This window comes from Manis javanica, chromosome 2 (assembly GCF_040802235.1).
Source record: "Manis javanica isolate MJ-LG chromosome 2, MJ_LKY, whole genome shotgun sequence".
NCBI classification, from domain to species: domain Eukaryota; kingdom Metazoa; phylum Chordata; class Mammalia; order Pholidota; family Manidae; genus Manis; species Manis javanica.
This window is the reverse complement of record NC_133157.1, coordinates 76,461,601-76,477,489: the sequence shown is the minus strand read 5'-3', so window position 1 is coordinate 76,477,489 and position 15,889 is coordinate 76,461,601. Positions and strand designations below refer to the sequence as shown.

General features: G+C 37.0%; 1 long non-coding RNA gene across 1 annotated transcript in view; it reads left to right on the top strand.

The window, feature by feature from the left end:
• The first annotated feature begins 11,923 nt into the window (after positions 1-11,923).
• LOC140845050 (uncharacterized) overlaps positions 11,924-15,889 on the top strand; it is a 124,115-nt gene continuing 120,149 nt past the window's right edge. The window contains exon 1 of the long non-coding RNA XR_012123679.1: positions 11,924-12,014. This is a non-coding gene — a long non-coding RNA (uncharacterized lncRNA). The remainder of the gene's footprint in view (positions 12,015-15,889) is intronic.

The following is a 15,889-nucleotide window of genomic DNA, read 5'->3' as shown; positions in this document are numbered from 1 at the left end:
CAGAAGCGAAAAAAAACCTGAAAGGCTTTATAAGCAGAATGGATAAGATGCAAGAGGCCATTGAAGGAATAGAAACCAGAGAACAGGAATGTATAGAAGCTGACATAAAGAGATAAAAGGATCTCCAGGAACGAAACAATACTAACAGAAATATGTGACCAATCCAAAAGGAACAATATCCGTATTATAGGGGTACCCAAAGAAGAAGAGAGAGGAAAAGGGATAGAAAGTGTCTTTGAAGAAATCATTTCTGAAAACTTCCCCAAATTGGGGGAGGAAATAATCGAACAGACCACAGAAATACACAGAACCCTCAACAGAAAGAATCCAAGGAGGACAACACCAAGACACATAATAATTAAAATGGCAAGGATCAAGGACAAGGAAAGAGTTTTAAAGGCAGCTAGAGAGAAAAAGGTCACCTATAAAGGAAAATCCATCAGGCTATCATCAGACATCTTGACAGAAACCTTACAGGCCAGAAGAGAATGGCATGATATATTTAATGCAATGAAACAGAAGGGCCTTGAACCAGGGATACTGTATCCAGCATGACTATCATTTAAATATGATGGCGGGATTAAACAATTCCCAGACAAGCAAAAGCTGAGGGAATTTGCTTCCCACAAACCACCTCTACAGGGCATCTTACAGGGACTGCTCTAGATGGGAGCATTCCTAGAAAGAACACAGAACAAAACACACAACATATGAAGAATGGTGGAGGAGGAATATGAAGGGAGAGAAGAAAAGAATCTCCAGACAGTGTATGTAAGAGCTCAATAAGCGAGCTAAAGTTAGGCAGTAAGATACTAAAGAGGCTAACCTTGAACCTTTGGTAAACACGAATTTAAAGCCTGCAATGGCAATAAGTACATATCTCTCAATAGTCACCATAAATGTAAATGGACTTAATGCACCAATCAAAAGACACAGAGTAACAGAATGGATAAAAAAACAAGACCCATCTATATGCTGCTTACAAGAAACTCACCTCAAACCCAAAGACATGTACAGACTAAAAGTCAAGGGATGGAAAAACATATTTCAGACAAACAACAGTAAGAATAAAGCAGGGGTTGCAGTACTAATATCAGACAAAATAGACTTCAAAACAAAGAAAGTAACAAGAGATAAAGAAGGACACTACATAATGATAAACGGCTCAGTTCAACAAGAGCATATAACCATTCTAAATATATATGCACCCAACACAGGAGCACCAGCATATGTGAAACAAATACTAACAGAACTAAAGGGGGAAATAGACTGCAATGCATTCATTTTAGGAGACTTCAACACACCAATCACCACAAAGGATAGATCCATCAGGAAGAAAATAAGTAAGGACACAGAGGCACTGAACAACACACCAGAAAAGATGGACCTAATAGACATCTATAGAACTCTACATCCAAAAGAAACAGGATATACATTCTTCTCAAATGCACATGGAACATTCTCCAGAATAGACCACATACTAGGCCACAAAAAGAGCCTCAGTAAATTCCAAAAGATTGAAATTCTACCAATCAATTTTTCAGACCACAAAGGTATAAAACTAGAAATAAATTCTACAAAGAAAACAAAAAGGCTCACAAACACATGGAGGCTTAACAACATGCTTCTAAATAATCAATGGATCAATGAACAAATCAAAATAGAGATCAAGGAATATACAGAAACAAATGACAACAACAACACAAAGCCCCAACTTCTGTGGGATGCAGGGAAAGCAGTCCTAAGAGGAAAGTATATAGCGATCCAGCCACACTTGAAGAAGGAAGAACAATCCCAAATGAATAGTCTAACATCACAATTATTGAAACTGGAAAAAGAAGAACAAATGAGGTCTAAAGTCACCAGAAGGAGGGACAAAATAAAGATCAGAGAAGAAATAAACAAAATTGAGAAGAATAAAACAATAGCAAAAATCAATGAAACCAAGAGCTGGTTCTTTGAGAAAATAAACAAAATAGATAAGCCTCTAGCCAAACTTATTAAGAGAAAAAGAGAATCAACACAAATCAACATAATCAGAAATGAGAATGGAAAAATCACAACAGACTCCACAGAAATACAAAGAATTATTAAAGACTACTATGTAAACCTATATGCTGAGAAGCTAGAAAACTTAGAAGAAGGGGACAACTTCCTAGAAAAATACAACCTTCCAAGACTGACCAAGGAAGAAACACAGAAGTTAAACAAAACAATTACGAGCAAAAAATTGAAACGATAATCAAAAAACTACCCAAGAACAAAACCCCGGGACCGGACGGATTTACCTCAGAATTTTATCAGACACACAGAGAAGACATAATACACATTCTCCTTAAAGTTTTCAAAAAAATAGAAGAGGAGGGAATACTTCCAAACTCATTCTATGAAGCAAACATCACCCTAATACCAATAAAAGGCAAAGACCCCACCAAAAATAAAATTGCAGACCAATATCCCTGATGAATGTAGATGCAAAAATACTCAATAAAATATTAGCAAACAGAATTCAACAGGATATCAAAAGGATCATACACCATGACCAAGTGGGATTCATCCCAGGGATGCAAGGGTGGTACAACATTCGAAAATCCATCAACATCATCCACCACATCAACAAAAAGAAATACAAAAACCACATGATTATCTCCACAGATGCTGAAAAATCATTTGACAAAATTCAACATCCATTCATGATAAAAACTCTCAGCAAAATGGGAATAGAGGGCAAGTACCTCAATATAATAAAGGCCATATATGATAAACCCACAGGCAACATTATACTGAACAGCGAGAAGCTGAAAGCATTTCCTCTGAGATCGGGAACTAGACAGGGATGCCCACTCTCCCCACTGTTATTTAACATAGTACTAGAGGTCCTAGCCATGGCAATCAGACAAAACAAAGAAATACAAGGAATCCAGATTGGTAAAGAAGAAGTTAAACTGTCACTATCTGCAGATGATATGATATTGTACATAAAAGTCCCTAAAGACTCCACTCCAAAACTACTAGAACTGATAATGGAATACAGCAAAGTTGCAGGATACAAAATTAGCACACAGATATCTGTAGCTTTCCTATACACTAACAATGAACTAATAGAAAGAGAAATCAGGAAGACAATTCCATTCACAATTGCATCAAAAGGAATAAAATACCTAGGAATAAACCTAACCAAAGAAGTGAAAGACCTATACCCTGAAAACTACAAGTCACTCTTAAGAGAAATTAAAGGGGACACCAACAGAAGGAAACTCGTCCCATGCTTATGGCTAGGAAGAATTAATATCATCAAAATGGCCATCCTGCCCAAAGCAATATACAGATTTGATGCAATCCCTATCAAATTACCAGCAGCATTCTTCAATGAACTGGAACAAATAATTCAAAAATTCATATAGAAACACCAAAGACCCCACATAGCCAAAGTAATCCTGAGAAAGAAGAATAAAGTAGGGGGGATCTCACTCCCCAACTTCAAGCTCTACTACAAAGCCATAGTAATCAAGACAATTTGGTACTGGCACAAGAACAGAGCCACAGACCAGTGGAACAGATTAGAGACTCCAGACATTAACCAAAACATACATGGTCAATTAATATTTGATAAAGGAGCCATGGACATACAATGGCGAAATGACAGTCTCTTCAACAGATGGTGCTGGCAAAACTGGACAGCTACATGTAGGAGAATGAAACTGGACCATTGTCTAACCCCATACACAAAAGTAAATTCAAAATGGATCAAAGACCTGAACGTAAGTCATGAAACCATTAAACTCATGGAAAGAAACATAGGCAAAAACCTCTTAGACATAAACATGAGTGAGCTCTTCTTGAACATATCTCCCCAGGTAAGGAAAACAAGAGCAAACATGAGCTATATTAAGCTGAAAAGCTTCTGTACATCAAAAGACACCATCAATAGAACAAAAAGGAACCCTACAGTATGGGTGATATATTTGTAAATCACAGATCCCATAAAGACTTGACATCCAAAATATATAAAGAGCTCACACACCTCAACAAACAAAAAACAAATAACCCAATTAAAAAATGGGCAGAGGAACTAAACAGACAGTTCTCCAAAAAAGAAATACAGATGGCCAACAGACACATGAAAAGATGCTCCACATTGCTAATTATCAGAGAAATGCAAATTAAAACTTCAATGAGATATCACCTCACAGCAGTAAGGATGGCTGCCATCCAAAAGACAAACAACAACAAATGTTGGTGAGGCTGTGGAGAGAGGGGAACCCTCCTACACTACTGGTGGGAATGTAAATTAGTTCAACCATTGTGAAAAGCAGTATGGAGGTTCATCAAAATGCTCAAAACAGACCTACCATTTGACCTAGGAATTCCACTCCTAGGAATTTACCCTAAGAACACAGCAATCAAGTTTGAGAAAGACAGATGCACCCTATGTTTATTGCAGCACTATTTACAATAGCCAAGAATTGGAGGCAACCTAAATGTCCATCAGTAGATGAATGGGTAAAGAAGATGTGGTACATATACACAATGGAATACTACTCAGCCATAAGAAGAGGGCAAATCCGACCATTTGCAGCAACATGGATGGAGCTGGTGGGTATTATGCTCAGTGAAATAAGCCAAGCGGAGAAAGAGAAATACCAAATGATTTCACTAAACTGTGGAGTATAAGAACAAATGGAAAACTGAAGGAACAAAACAGCAGCAGAATTACAGAACCCAAAAATGGACTAACAGGTACCAAAGGGAAAGGGACTGGGGAGGATGGGTGGGTAGGGAGGGATAAGGGGGGAGGAGAAGAAAGGGCATATTAAGATTAGCATGCATGGGGACAGGAGGGAGGAAGGAGAGGGCTGTACAACACAGAGAAGACGAGTAATGATTCTACAACATTTTGCTATGCTGATGGACAGTGACTATAAAGATTAAAGAAAAAAGAGAGAAAGAAAATGGGGATTACTCCTTGATAGGATAAAACTAACTGTAAATCAACAATTAATGCATGCTTTAAATATCCTTAATTTTGTTCACTTCAAGGGTGTCAGATGATTGGCTATGGAGGTACACTTTTCTGATAATATTCCTTTCTCTTAAAAAAAAAAAAAAGCAATTCCTGTGTTGTGACCTCCGATAAGTTCTACACAATGGTGTAATGGCATATCAAAGTGTGGGCAAAGGGTCTGTCTGTGTTTATACAGAGGATCAAAGCCTAATTTGGTTACCCAGAAAATGAACTAAGATAGATGATATGAAGAAAAACTTCCAACATCAGCACTCTCTGGAAGAGTCATACCAGAAGATGATCATCAAAAAACCTCAACAAAGATCCAGGCGATGCTGCAGTTGTAGCTGCATCCATCCCATCGGTTCCTGGACTTGCCATTGGAATGAAGAAGGAGATATCTAAGCTGGCCTGTGCTTTCAGTAAAACAACAAATTTGTCTGGATCTATACTATTGGAACTCAGCCAAGAATTAGGAGAAGTGCAAGTTGTAGCACTCCAAAATCTTACAACTACAGACCATCTACTGTTAAAAGAACATATGGGTTGTGAACAGTTCCCAGGAATGGGTTGTGTTAATTGGTCTGATTTCTCTCAGACTGTTCCAGTTCAGTTGGACAATACCCACCATATCATAGATAAGTTTTCACAAATTCCTAAGGAGCCCAACTGGTTTTCTTGGTTTCACTGGAGATGGCTGGTAATTATAGGTTTGCTTTGGTTATGTAACTGTACCCCTATTATGTTACTGTGTGTGTGCAATTTAATTAGAAGTTTCAAACCTATACATGCTGAAGTTACTCTACAAGAAGATATGTCAAAGAAATAATCAATCTTTCCATATTTTCTTCCATCTGCTACTTCTATAGCTTTTCTTCTTCCTTCCTAATTACAACCCTTAAATAGAATTTGTGTCTCATATCGAATTTACTGAGTATCATAATTCTTCCAAGTGGTAAAGATACCTCAAGACAAATGCTGGGCATAGAAGCCACAGGGTATAAATATGCAAAGAAGTAAAAAGCTAACCTTTTCAAACAATAAGGCTTCTCTCTCACTTACCAAGTTTACATTTCCCTGTATGGCCCCGGAAGATGATTGGTTAGCCAGAGACGGGTAAGATTCCTCAAGGGAGGAACAACCTAAGATAGGCACAGTCACAGGGGGGCCATCAGGTGAGAAATTGGGGATCAACAGTGGTGAGGCTTAGAATCTCACCCCTCTGGTTTTGAGAGAAATCTTCTGCATCCGTGGATGTTTTAATGCCCTTGTCTAGCTTGGATTAACACATAGTCTACAGGCACACACCTGATCATCTACAATTGCTCTCTTACAACACTAAACTATGTTTTCTACCTTTATCTTGCATCTACCTACCACTTCAGCATTTTATTAAAAATAATAATAATAATAATAATAAAGGGAGAAATGTGGGATCCACATATAAATCAAGTATAAAAATCAAATATTCATATTTGACCTGATTGTTTATGGTTCATAATGCGTGATCAAAACCGAAAGTTTCTGTGATGACTGCCCTTGTACTGTTCACCATGTAAGAACTTATTCACTATGTAAGAATTCATTCACCATGTAAGAACTTGTTCGTTATGCTTCAGAAGATTGGAGACTGAGAAGAATTAGGCTTGAGATGGATTAATGATTGTGCATTGAGCATTGACTCCCCTATACAAAATTTTATTGTTGTTAACAACCAGTTGATCAATAAATATGAGAGATGCCCTCTCAAAAAAAAAAGATATAAAATTATATGAAGTGATAATTATAGTAAAGCATGTGGGTGTAATATGTATAACAATAATTTTGATATTACAAAATAGGGGGAGGAAGAGAGCTAAAAAGGAGTCATTTCTATATCTCACTAGAATTAAGTTAGTATACATTTGAAGTAAGTTCTCTTCAAGTAAAACATACTTTAAGTCTAAAAAACACAAAAAGATAATAAAAAATAATTAAATGAATTAAAATGTTATGTTAGAAAATATTTAATGAACAAGAAAGCAATAAAGGTGAAATAGAGAAACAAAAAAGATGTCAGATATATAGAAGACAAAAAGTAAAATGGCAACTATAAATAATGTTATTATTATCAATAATAACATTAAATGTGAGTGGCTCTAACAAGGCAATCAAAAGACAGGTCTTGTAAAGTTGAATAAAAAAGAAAATCCAAGTAAATTTTGTCTACAGAAGATATAGTTTCTAATCAAAGATACAAATAGGTTCAAATTAAAAGAACAGAAAAAGATATAAAATGAAAACAGCAACCATAAGATGTAATATAAGACAAAACTGACCTGAAGCCAAAAATGTTACTAGAGAAAAAAAAGAACATTTTGTAATGATAATAAGGTCATTTTATGAGGAAGATTTAACAATTATAAACATATATGCACCTATCAACAATAAAGTTTCAATATGCATGAAGCAAAAAATGATAGATTTGAAGGAGAGACAGGATTTTCAGAAATAACAATTCATAAATACAATACTATACTTGCAGTAATAGAACAACCAGGCAGAATATCTACAAGTATTTAGAAAATTTAAAAAACCCTATAAATCAACAGTAACTAATAGAACTCCGCAGAACACCCCATCTGACAACAGCAGAATATACATTTTTCTCAAGTACATGTGGAACATTTTCCAGAATAAAGCATTTTCTAGGCTTCAAAACAAGCCTTAACAAACTTAAAAGGATGACAATATAACAAGGTACGTTCTCTGATCATAGAATGAAATCGACAACAGAACAAAATTTGGCAAATTCACAGTTGCACAGAAATCAAACAACACACTATTAATCGCCAATTAGTCAAGGAAGCAATAGCAAGGAAGATTCGTTGGTAATACTGTAGAATGCTTTGATACTAAAATATTAGAAAATAATTTAAGATAAAGGAAAATGAAAACTCCAAATACAAGGATTATGGAATGCAAGTGAAGCAGTGTCTAGACAGAAACTGGTAATGCTAAATAACTATAGTTAAAAAGACAAAGATGTCAGAATAATGATTGTCTTCCTCAAGATGCTGGAAAAAGAGCAAACTAAATATAGGTAAGCAGAAGAAAGGAAATAAAGTTTAGAGTGGAGATAAACAGAATAGAAAAATAATATAGAAAATCAATCAAACCAAAAATTGTTATTTTGAAAACATGAATTAAAATTGACAACTCTTACCTAGACTGATGAAGAAAAAAATGGAGTGAAGACAGATCACTAAGATCTGTGGTGGAAGAAGGGGCGCCACTCCCAGTCTGTTGGGAACTAAAGGGTTGTAGAGTGGCACCATGAATGACATATGCCAACACACAGACAATTTTGATTAAATGGACAAATTGCTAAAAAGACCTAAACCATCAAAACTAATTATAGAAGAGATATAAAATTTGAGTAGACCTTTAACAACTAGAGACTGAGTTAGTAATTTTTAAAGAACTCCCTACAAAAATGTAAAACTTTCATGTGTCAGAGAAGACTAAGAAGAAAGTGAGATGACCCATAGAATGGGAGAAAACATTTGCAGATCTTCTCTCTGATACAGGACTTGTGTTTGTAATATATAAGGAACTCTTATGATTCAACAAGAAAAAGGCAAAACCCAATTAAAAATGGTCAAAAGGTCTGAATATCTATTTCTCTATGTAAGATATACTAATGGCCACTAATCAGATGAAAAGATGCTCAGCACTATTGTCACCAGGGAAATACAAATCAAACCACAATGAGATACCACTTTGCACCCACTATGATGACTGGAATCAAAAACTAAGAAACAAGTTTGGGCAAAGATGTGGAGAAACCAGAACCCTCATACCCTGCTGGTGGGAATGTAAAATGGTGCAGCCATTTTGGAAAATGATGTGGCATTTCCTCAAATATTTAAACATTGTGATCATAGAATCCAGCATTTCCACTCCGAAGTACCTACCCAACAGAAAAGAAAACATATGTCCACATAAATATTTACACATGAATGTTTATAGCAGCATTATCAATAATATCTAAAAGGTGAAAATGATGCAAATGTCTATCAATTGATGAATTTTTAAAACAATGTGGCATAGACATAAAATTGACTATTATTTAAAAATAAAAAGGAATGAGATACTGATATATGCTACAAGATGGATGAACTTTGAAAACATAAAAGAAGCCAGACACAATGACCACATATTTTATGATTACATTTATATAAAATATAAAGAATAGGCAAATACGTAGAGATAGAAAATAAATTAGTAGTTACTTAGATTTGAAGGGGAGGAGAGGACAGAAAAATTACAGGTAAAGGGTGCAAAGTTTCTACCTGAGCTGATGAAAATATTCTAAAATTGGTTGCAGAGCAACTAAGGGTTGTACATATCTGTGAATATAAAGGCACTGAATTGTACACATTATATGGATGAAATGTATGCCATGTAAATTATGTTTCAATAAACCTGTTTTTTTTTTTATCTGGAATCTTCCTTTATTTGTTCTAGTAGTCCATGCCAAATTTTTCTGAAAAGCAATCACCAAAGACAAAAGGAAGACAGAGGTATTTCCTCCCTCTGTTATTCATATTCTTTTGATTTAAGGAAAAGGCCTTTTCAAATTTACAGTCTCTCAAAACTTATGTCTGGCCTTAGATAGTCCTAAATTTAAAACATATACAAATGCAGTCCACTTGAATGAATACCTTGATATAATTTTCAACTTCTGTATTTATAAAATTGAAATTTCTATATGACTTATAAGGAGTATGATTCATTTTTACCATGTAACCAAAAGTGTCCATATCTTTATGTCTATTTGTGAGTAATTATGTTGTAAACACTTAGGGTCATGTTTTGTCTTTGGTTATCTGAAATAGTCCTTGGTGAACACTTTTCATAAACAGTTCTTCTTTGGATACAAAATTATTTAAAAAGTCAATTAAGGTTTTAGAATGAATTTCTTGAGTTTTCAAGCATATCACATTAAACAGAAATTTCTGAATTTTTTTCATCCCTCTTGGACATTGAGTTAAAAACTAGATTATTCTCCAACTTTTTCTGGAGATAAAGTTTCCAGATAAGAACTTCATTTTATGAGTCCATTACAAATAATATCTCAGAACATAAGGACTCTTTTTTTGTGAGGGATAAAGAAAATGGCTTAAAAAGAACCGTCATACATTGTAAGACATTTTTTCAGTTGGAAATTTTCAATGGTTAATTCCTTCAAGGAATTAAGTCTATAAGAACAATTACTAAATTAGAATCTTTAGAAAATACTGTATTTTCCTTTTGGAACTACCAAAGGAGGACCAATTTTGTAATAATTAACTCAGATGGCATTTTAGAGAATTTACTGATTTTCACCTTAATGGATTAAATCAGTTATAGGTAGATGTTGGGAGGCAGAAGGGTCTACTAATGGCAGGAGAGTAGGCAAGTGTGAACTTCTAAAAATGCTTTACAATTTTCTCTAAATTGCATTCACTGGTATTATGTGGTCACTGGATTTTTCTTAGACAAAATAAAATGGGTCCAAAAAGAAATTTAGAAGCTCTGGGCTCACATATTTGTTATTTAATTGCCTTATTTGGTGCTAAGTTGTATTTCATTTAAAGATAGAAACAACAAACATCATTTTGGTCCATACTGATTACATGGGGCTTGATTTTGGAAAGCTGGGGAAAACAAATTAGTCATGTGCTTGTCACTATGAGCTTCTTTTCCTGAAGAGAGAGCCTGAAAGTTAAAAAGTAAAAATAATACGTCTGGATTGTTTTCTTGTGGGCCATTCTAAGTAACATCAGTTTTGAGTTCAAGTGTTTCTCTGTACCATGCCGGTTACACTGGTAATCTGCCTCTTTCCCATATATTGTTGTGGCGGGTGTTATAGACATTATTCTATTGCCTTTGTAGTGCCAATGGAGATCTAGGTCCTAAAACTTTCCCATTTCCTGAATATTTTATACAGCACAAAGCTTTGTAGATCCACTACATTTGGTTGTGTTCATCTGCTAAAATGGTGAGACTGACAGTCAGTCTGCTGCCTGCCCCTTCTGCTGGTCAGAGCTGCGGTGGGGAAGCGAGGGAACCCTCCTCAGGACCTCAGCAGCTGAGGGAGGACGAAGTTGAGTCAGCAGGCCGAGACCTGGGGGCATGTGTGTCCTCTAAATCTTGGGGACTTGCCCTCCAGCCCTTTCACGCAAAAATGCTGAATTCACTCCTGTGATCAGCGCAAAGCCCTAGAACTCTATTGGAAAACAATTATATCCTACTTACATTTTTTATTTTGCATTCCATACAGATTTTATTTACATATAGTCCTCAGGATTAAGGAATTTGGAGATCTGTTTTAATTCCACCTTAACTAAGTGCGGGAGAGTGAAAGTACCGGTACTCCTACTGGAACCTCTAGCTCACACGTGTGTATAATCAGTTAAAGATGACAATAAAACGTGTTTTTGTCAGATTACCGCGAAAAAAAATAAAAAGTGAATTGCCTTTTTGGGTTAAATTTTAGCAGCAGTTCTGTAAACTAAGGACCGTGCTTTTCTGTTGTAAGTACACCCACACTTTCCAAGTGTTTGCACCCAAGGGAGTGGAAACCGAGGTGTCTGAACTGCAGGGAGTTTCTGGGGCTGCTCCGAAACGGTGCGGGGTGGGAGATACAGAACTGTGCTGGGACTTTTCCCTTCGTGGCCTAGACTAGTGCAGCTCCGGCGAATGGGGGCCGCTCGGACTCCCTGCCGCGCGGCGCGGGGATCGCGCGGCCACCCTGCGGAGCGTTAACGTGTGCGGCGACAAGAGGGGTCGGGGCGGGCTTCCCCCAACTCTGCGCCCCCCAAGCGAAGCGCTGTCCCTGGCTGACTGGGTCTGAGTGCGGCTGGGGCGCAGGGAGGGGGGTGTGCGGCGGCCGACTGCCAGCGCGCTCGCTGGGCGTCCGCGCCGCGCGGGGCGGGAATCGGGCAGGTGGCCGCGGCGGCTCCGCGCGCCCGGCGCTTCGCAGGTAAGCGAGAAGAAGCGGCGTTGTGCCGGCGCCCGGCGAACGCGGCGGTGGCACGAACCCGACCGCAACCCCCGACGGCCCAAAACAGGCCCCAGGTGCGACGGGCCCGGCCTCCTCCAGGGCCCCTGCGCCCCTCCCGCCGTCCGCCAGCGCCCCCTCGGGGCCCGGCCGCTGCCTGCCGCCCGCCGAGGTTGGGGCCCCGGGAGGGGCCGCGGCAATAAACCTTTTTTTTTTTTAAGAGCAAATGATGATGAATATATGGAGGGTTGTTTAAATTCTCTTTATGCTTTTGATTAAAATTTCCCATAGCAAAAAAATAATAAAGCTCCACTTTTTCTTTTAAATTGGGGTTGGAGGAGGGCAGGAAACCTCCCCCCAAGAAAAAGCCCAGGCCCAACTGCCTACCCTGGCAAATTTTGCCAAACGGTTGAAAAGTTAGCACCAAATCTTTACAAAGTCCTCCAAAAAATAGAAGAGGACAGAACACTTCTCAAGTCACTGTATTTCAGTATGACCCTGATCCTGAAACCAAAGACAACACAAGAAATCTACAGACTAATGTCTTTTTTGAATAGAGCCATAAAAATCCTCAACGAATTAGTAGCAAATCATATCCAAAACACATAAAAAGAATTCTAGAACCGTATCAAGAGGAATTTATTCTAGGAATCTGAACGGCATCCACAAAATTGATTAAAACTGAACAATTTGATGACATATTTTTGCCACATCCTGGGCTGTATTAACACATTCACAGGTTCTAGGGATTAGCGTGGGTACCTCTTTGAGGGGCTATTATTCTGCCTAACATTCTGCTTTACTTTTTGCTGATGTCAGGTTCAATACTGCTTTTATTTTTATCTTTTAACTATAATAACAATATTCATTTTTTACTCCTAATATTGATATTGCATCCCTAGCGACTTATTGGCATATATCAATAATTGGCTAAAATTTGCTCAGATGTGGCTGAAATATGGCATAAACTGAATGCTCAGTTTTCATCACTTTCTTCTGTGTGCTGCCTAGCTTCCTGTCATGACTGTACCTTAAAATAAGTTAGTTGGTTTCCTGGGTAATTGCACTCAACTTCCCAGCAACTATTTAGGCAACACATGACACCAGACTATCAGAAATCTAATACCTCCTATTTTTGCCATAACTAGGAAAGGAGAATCTTGTATCCAGATACAATGCTCAGGAACCCCACACAATAGCTAACCTTTAAACAGAATTTTAGCAATAATAGATTTTGGAAAACAGATAAGAAACAAGTGGTGAGTATAAGGAGGCCCTGTCACTGTCAGGCACCCATTTAGACTCAATCTCAAGGCCTTTAACTTAAGATCTATTTGACAATATCAATACTGCAAACTTTATCACATAGTTTCAGACCACTTTAATCAGTGGTGACAGAACTATGCCATATTATCCAACAAATCCATTGGATTATGTTGTCTGAGAACAGATCATTGAGTGGTTCCACCTGGCTGTTCCTAGATTTGCTTCACAAGAGCCTAATAATTGTCACTTACAAAATGGGCTGGTGAGTGTCATCAGGATAGTCCCAGATACCGCCCATATCATTTCGACCCATAATTTTACTTTTCAAGGAAAGACATTAGATGATTTAACTTAAAGATGAGAAAACTGAAGCTTGACTTGAATTTAAAAACCTTAGCCACTTTATTTCTATTGCCAAGGCTTTTCATTTCATACTTTACACAAGGCCCAAAAATACTGGGTGGGAGGACAATGTACTATGGTGTATAAAATAACAATAAAGCTAGACAGAATGGCTTTTTGAGTGGTTCTTAAATTTGAACAAGTAGTGGTTCTTCATAGGCCCTCTCTACGTATAACACTGACCTATCTCAGGGGAAATATTTTAGAGAAAGAGGGATGTACTTAACATCTTAGAGATCTCTCTTAGATCTTCAACATTACTAAAGAAAATATGAGGAATAAAGGATTCATGAATGTGGGTTATTTGGCTAACAAACCCATACATGGTTTTGCAGGCCATTTTGACATGGGATTTGATTTATTCCTAAGAGTTGAGGACTTTTTATTGCTGGATTAGAAGGGGACTACAGTTCTGATAATAATAATTCAAATTAGTTTTTGTCCATGTTGCCATGCTCAAATGTATAATCTCCAAGGTCTTTAATGTTGTTTTAGAGCTGCTGTTCTGTGAAAAATATAGCAAATTATCTTCCAACAAAAATAGAAGAAAATCTGAAAGTAAAGTTGAAATGCTTATCATCAGAAACTTTGTACACAACCAAAACATCAAATAGTTATACAGATACAGATTTATCATGTGCTCAGATGATAGCAGTCATCAGGAGACTAAGGAAAACAAAGGGTTGAAATCTGATACCAAAATGATTTTCTGTTCTTGTGTTAAACCATTCTGGGACTGGGCATATTTCCACTGACTACATGAAATAGTACTGAGAGTAAGTGTAGTAAACATAGGGCCTTGCTCAAAGAAATATTTTCTTCTTGGAGATAAGACTGTGTACAAAAAGAAAGCTTATTAACCAAGACCTACAGCTTGCTCACCATATCCCATGTCAAGACCCTCGCTTCTCCGCACTTGCCAGTCCAAAGTAATTTTGTCGCAAACTCTGCCAGTCCCAACCTGTTCCTCTTCTTGCAGGGCCCAACTTAAAATTATCCTTATCAGACCCTAAAATTATACATATATTGTTCTTGTCCCCAGTTGTCCTCTTCTGAGGTACTACAAAGGTGCTGTCAAGGTTATATTTTCCCTCACTGCAGTAGGTCTATAAATTTAGCTTTGCTGGATTAACAGGATTTTCTGCTGGTCTTTAGGAGAATTGAGAGCTGTCATACTCCTAGATTTTTAAATCCTATTAGACAATGATGTTTTAAAGGAAGGCTTTATACTCTGTTCTTTTTGTATATGTCAGAAAGTACCAAAAAATAAAAATTGCATTTACCAGGCAGTCAGAGAAGCCTACTGAACTGAAACATTGCCTTACATTTTTACCAATAGATAGAGTGAAAGAATTTAAACATGATATCCTCATACTTCAGAAATTAAAAGAAATAATATTTTGTTTTATTGCCTTCTGATTAATGGGGAACTTATATAACATGGAAAAATGAAACTCAGAAGATTATATCAACCCAGAGAAAAAATAAAATTTTCTGGGCTTTAGGAAGATGCATTTTAAAAAGATAAGCAGAAGGAATATGTGAAAAGACTTGGAATTGGAACTAAACCATTCATAAATGACAATCTATTCCTAAAGATATCTGATAGCATGAGAGTGTATCTATTCATTTAATAAGTTATGTTTTAATAACTACTATAGGCTGAGTAGAATTTTTGGAATTGGTATATGGTGACGAATAAAATAAATGTATTCCCTAACTACATGGGACTTGTATTTTGTATTTTAGTGGTGAGAGGCCATCTTTACAAAGCAAATACTCATATAAACATAGAAGTACAATTTGTGGTAAATACTATGAAATAAAAAAGAGTGTAGTGAAAGAGACTGAAAACAGACTCAGTGGGAAGCAAAAGACTAAGCAAACTTTGTGGAAAACGAGGCACAAGATTCAATTGAGATGTAAATTTCTTTCCCTACCTTGACTTGAAAGATCAGGCTGAATCTCCTTGCAAGATGGAAATGTGCAATTTTCCCCCAAATAGAGGAAAAAGTGAAAGCAAAAGTGAAATCTCAGTTGTCTTCCATAATCGGAAACAGTAGATAATGGGAATGAGATGTTTTATCAATCTTGAATCCAAAGATAGACTAGGTTTGGGGAGAAAGGATGGAGACCATGTATAAAACTATCACCACAGGAAATTTTATTTCTATACAGCATTTCCAAAG